Below are 6,084 nucleotides of genomic sequence, written 5' to 3'. Positions count from 1 at the left end.
TCTATATTACTACCTGGTCCAGTCATGTGGGCAGCAATTATGGATGTTTTTCTTGCTGGATTAAGAAACAATTTCATTTTGTTGCCAGAACACGTGGACTTTGCTCCTGAGGCTTTGTTCTGTTGCGAGTTAAAGATACTGGTGAGATTTCGGGCATTGGAGAAAATGCCCGAAATTCATTTGAATGGTCGATTTTTGCAGCTCTTACATTGTCGATCAGATCTTCTTCTTCTGCCACCATTGGTTTGAGAACAAACCAGTCATTGAAAGGTGGTTTTCACATAATCATTGTCCCTGCGGCAGTGAGACTCCCAATTATTTAATTGAGGGTAAGGTTTCAGATTCTGACCTTTAAAGTCTCCAACCTTTGACAAGAAAAGTTTCTATTTTAAATATCATTAGTGCTTCTTGAGGCTGGAATTGTATCAGTAGGTCACTCTCTGAGAGGTAGAGGTGGGCCTTACTTTTGTAGTCCTGATGAGCCGCGTTAAGTGCAAACTTCTATTTTGATAAGCCGCCTGTACTTTCCTGCATGTTTCTCAGAAGATTTTACCTCAAAACAATGAAACGTGGAATATTTGGCTCCCAAGTTCATAGAAGTTCCCAGCATAGATAGTTCTCATTATAAATACAACATGGTGGCACAGCTGGTGGACCTGTTGACTCACAGCGCCCGAGACCCGGGTTCAACCCTGACTATGGGTGCTGTCTGTGCGATTTGGACATTCTCCCTGTGACCGCGAGGTGGGAGAATAGGGTGTTCCCCCCACATCCCAAACTCGCAGGAGCTTGTGGGTTAATTGGCCTCTATAATTGCCCCTCAGTGTGGAGAGAGTGGGAAAGTTGGATAACATTGAACTTGTGTGAAAGGGTGATTGATGATCAGCATGGACTCAGTATACCGAAGGGCCTGTTTCCATGCTGTATCTCAAAACTAGTCAACGACAAGGTGTTAAGTCACTGCGTAAGAATTTCTTTAAAGAGTTTTATTACAAAGCTGTTGTATGTTTGATATATATCTGGAAACTTTGGGCTGTGTTTAAATGCAACTGGTGTTAAACCGACCTGTTATTGCTGTCAATCCCTTCGGTTTGTTTCCGTTAACTGTTTATTTGAGGTCTGCAACTCTGCAATTGAAATGTTCAGTTGGTTCATTAGTAATTGGGTGCTGGGGATTCGGGCTATTTGGAGACCCTTTTAGCCAATTATCTCCAAATACTGATTGCCTCACTACTCCCCACGATATCCCCTGTTGGTTCCCCAAAGACAGACTCTTCTCAATGCTTATTCATTTGCACGCTGCCTCGCTATGAACTGCAGTGATCAGAAACATAGACCATGTGACTGGGACATCAGCTGGGAGTATGCTTTGGGAAACTTGACTCCAGGGTACCAGCCTGTAGCTCCCTTCATGTTGCTGCTGTGACATTTTGCACAGTTTGTTGGCTTTATGCATGCACATTATTTGGATATGCAATTGACCTGTCCTCTGGTCAGTGGAGGGCTTGCTGCGGAACCATAAGAGTAACAGGAGCTGTTCAGCCCATTACATGTCTGTCAGCATTCTCCTAGATTCCAATTAGGCTCATTCCCTTTGCATCTAATATCCAATTAGACCTATCTCTTGTCCTTGAATTATTTTCCCCTGATTACGAGTATCTTTTCCCATTGCATGGTGTAAAATCTGTTGCCATGGAACTTGCTTCCACTAATCTGCACCCAGAGGTGGGCCAGAGCACATCTTGCTAGCAGCCAGACTGATGGCAGAGACTCTGAGCCAAAGGCAGGAGTGCCTCTGGAAACGGTACAATGGAGCGGCAGCCCCCAGCTTTCTGATGGCTGCGTGGAGTCAAATTCCTACAGCTACGCCACGCTCCATCTGGCACAAGAGAGTGTTACGACTCCAAAACAGAAATTTGCAAAAGCACACCCTGTGGGCTGGGCGTGGTGAGATCAGGCAAGCAAATAACTGGCAAGTGTCTTGTATGTGTAGGCGTCTGAGCCTCTTCCAACCTTCTAACTCAATTTGATAAAGTTCCAGATTGTTGAATAAAATATTTTCAATTCCAATCCTATTAATGTACCAGTATTATAGGCAAGATGGATTGCCGTGTGTGCACCTATCCTGTCCCCCCCCTCCTTTCGACCCCCGCTTGTTGTGAGCAGTCCACTTAGACTCTTGCCTGGCTTTATCATGGAATAACCCACACTTGGGGTTTTTTTGCCCATCCCATGAATCTCTGTTCTCTACTTACTATTCTTCATTCTCTGGGAATAGTTTTCCCCAATTCACTCTGTCGAAGCCCTTCAAGATTCATTGAACCTCCTACCATTCTCTGTTCAACTGAGGACATGAGGAGAGGCAAGGCAAGGTTTCATTTCAAGTCCACAGCACAGAAGCAGGGCATTTGATCATGCAGGTCTTTGCTGGTGTTTCTGCTGCTTCTCACTCCATCCTGCCCCTTTGGCACATGCTACCATTCCTCCTCTATTACATATTTACCAGCTTCCCTTCACATCTATCCAACTTTCAGCCTCAACTACTCTGCATAACAATTCCCATTCCACTGACCAAGTAAAGAGGCTTCTCCTGAACTTGTTCTAAATTTACAGCAATGAATAAAAGCCAGCATGCAACATTACCATACAGGAACAGGCCCTTCGGCCCGTGACATCTACAACTATTGTGATACCAATTTTAAACTGTGCATGATCTTTATGCATCTATTCCCTGTCTGCCCATTTGTCTGACTAAATGCCTTTTAAACATTGCTATTGATTCTGCTATTTAGAATTCTCCAGCCCCCACCCCCAACTACTTTGCAACCTTCTCCAGACCAACACCTGGTGGATGAAAACCCGAGATGCTCTCTCAGAATCGTGAAAGGAGGATTAGCTCCAACCACTCATCGAGGCAGTGACTGATAAAAGTTATGGGGTACTAACTCTTAGCATAGAAAGCAGTGGATGGAATCAGGGGTGTAAAACCGAGCTGTTCCTCCTACTCCAACCCAACACTGGCTCCAATCGAGACACTTGCATATCTGTTCCATCTGAAATCAGCAAATTGTAAGATCTGGGTTTTAATAGCGGGCTTTATGCATTACCAAATACTGCACTTACTTAGCCACCTACGTTCTCTCCGAAAGGGAAAAACACAGGATCAATGGAGGAGCGCACGTCTCCAGGCTAACCATGATCAATAATTTAAAGCCTAGACATAAAACCCAAGGGCTAACTTTCTGATGTCATACCAAATGGAAGTGCCCGTTTAAAAATACATACACACTGCCTCAGTTAGTTTCGGCTGAGTTGTGCATCATAATTTCCAGTCACCTTGAAGGTCTTGAACTATTCCCTGTTTGCGCCTGCTGATCTTTTGATTTTTATACAATTAATGGCCTATTATTTTTAAGCAGGATTTAGTTGTGACGCATGAACTTTGGAAAACCGGATTTAGTTGTTATGCATGAATAGGTTTCCAACTGATAAATGAAGCATAAATGCTGCTGTGTATTTTATGCTGACGGAATCATATCATAAAAGCACGGTGAATTTTATTGATGTAACGTTCCAAAGGCATGAAATCTTGGTTTTGTTGTGTCCCCACACCTGCTGTGATCAGGTACAGTAATACACTGTATTGTAACTTCCCTTCACACATGGAGCATTTTATTGATGATTTCACAATGGGCTGTTCCACTTGTAAAGGAGCCAATTCATTATTGAAACATTGTGCTGCTGTAATTGTTCAAGCGCTAATGTGATGAATATTGAGATCTCCCAGCATACTAGTCCTAATAAGTTGTTACTGAATTTATACCGAAAACTGTAAAAAAAAAATAAAAAAATCAGTTTCGTGGTCAACTGTACCCGGTTAAAAGATTTCTTTAAGTTTCATATGTTCATCCTTTTTCCGTTTCTCCAGCTGCTCTCCATGCATGTACCTGTTTCAAAGTGCCACACTAAAAGTAATCTCACTACAAACTTACAACTGTTTTTTAACTGTCATTTCTATGTAACAATTTTAATTAAAAAAAGCCCACCAAATACAAATTCTTTGTTGGCTTTTATTCTCCCAAATATATAGTCAACCTCTATCGTTCACTGCAAGTGCCTTAAATTGGGATCATTATTTCTTGCTAATTGATCCACTACACTCCTGCAACACAGTCTGAACTAGCCTCAACTGTTCATTCACCACAATCCAATGATTCCCTTGGGACAGGTATCTAGTTTTATGGTGGTGGAAGACTTATTGGGTCAGGAGTGTTAAACAGTTTACTCATTATTTCTAAAATGATGTTTGCATTTGTTGGGATTAACATTTTGTTCATATGTGATGCCAGCTGATAAGTGACATGAAGCAGGTTATTATTTTGAGTGGAAGTGGCGACAGGTAGCGGGGAGCAAAACAGATGCAATACATTTTAAACTTTTGCTCCAGTTCAACCCTTTAACTGCACAATATATTTTTACAAATATGGTACGGAACCACTGTCAGGTCAATGTTGAATATGCTGTAAATGGTTCCATAATAAGGGCGCAGTATGTCCAAACAACAAAAGATATGGGGCGAAGGCAGGAACGGGGTACTGATTGGGGATGATCAGCCACGATCACACTGAATGGCGGTGCTGACTCGAAGGGCCGAATGCCCTACTCCTGCACCTATTGTCTATAAGTCCTAATATACCCCTTCCTTCATGTTGAGCAATGTGTTTTTTTTCTGGGAATAATCGCAGACATTCTCATTGGCTCCTGACTTGGTTATGATTGTTTGGTGCGTTGTGGAACTGCGCACAGGACCAATTACCTGTAAACATGGGGAAGATTGAGGGGGGATCTTATAGAAACTTACAACATTCTTAAGGGGTTGGACAGGCTAGATGCAGGAAGATTGTTCCCGATGTTGGGGAAGTCCAGAACAAGGGGTCACAGTTTAAGGATAAGGGGGAAATCTTTTAGGACCGAGATGAGAAAAATATTTTTCACACAGAGAGTGGTGAATCTCTGGAATTCTCTGCCACAGAAGGTAGTGAGGCCAGTTCATTGGCTATATTTAAGAGAGAGTTAGATGTGCCCCTTGTGGCTAAAGGGATCAGGGGGTATGGAGGGAAGGCAGGTACAGGATACTGAGTTGGATGATCAGCCATGATCATATTGAATGGCGGTGCAGGCTCGAAGGGCCGAATAGCCTACTCCTGCACCTATTTTCTATGTTTCTCAGTGATGAGGAGATGTTCAAAATCTAGAGTTAAAGAGAACATGAGTAATGGTTAAACTTATGGGGAACAATGTTTAAATGGGAATAGCAGGTAAGTATTTGCTTGGTATTTGACCCATATGAATGCTCCAAAACAGGTTCAAACCATATTCATCAATTGCAGCAGCAGAGAAAAGGTGAGACCCACCCACCCACAGACTCCACACGTTCTCTTCAGGTAGGTCTTAAGTTCATAAGTGATAGGAGCAGAATTAGGCCATTCGGCCCATCAAGTCTACTCCTCTATTCAATCATGGCTGATCTATCTCTCGTAACCCCATTCTCCTGCCTTTTTCCCGTAGTCCCTGACACCCGCACTAATCAGGTAGAAGGTGTTTCAGTGTACAACTGAAAAGAGAAGCTGTTGATTCAGAGTGAGAGTTACCTTCCATGTAACTGCAAAGTCTTTGGTTATTCAAATTGAGGGTCATGGCAGAGTCTGTGTTTATTTGGTATAAGGTCCCCGCATGGTGTAACAGGTCACGGGGAATGATCATTTGAAGGAAGGAGCAAACTTGGGAAACGAGGCGGCAAGATAGGGAGTGGGGGGAGAGCAAGCGGAAACCGAGGCAGATTATATGGACATGGGACACAGAGATGGAGCTAAGTGTTGAATTAAGGGGCACCAAGAGAGGGAGTTGGGGTGGTACCAAGGAGGTGAATAAGGGCAAGGGAATGTGTGTCTTTGTAAGTGTGGTAAGAGTATGTGGTGATGTTAGGGTATCTATTAAACCAATGCACCAGAGCCTGGTCGCCAGTTATACAGCATCTGGTGCAAGTCAACCTCAACTCGGAGTGCTATGTAAGAAGCAAACACA

The sequence above is a fragment of the Amblyraja radiata genome, chromosome 5 (genome assembly GCF_010909765.2).
Source record: "Amblyraja radiata isolate CabotCenter1 chromosome 5, sAmbRad1.1.pri, whole genome shotgun sequence".
NCBI classification, from domain to species: Eukaryota; Metazoa; Chordata; class Chondrichthyes; order Rajiformes; family Rajidae; genus Amblyraja; species Amblyraja radiata.
Note: the sequence above shows the minus strand (reverse complement) of the source record.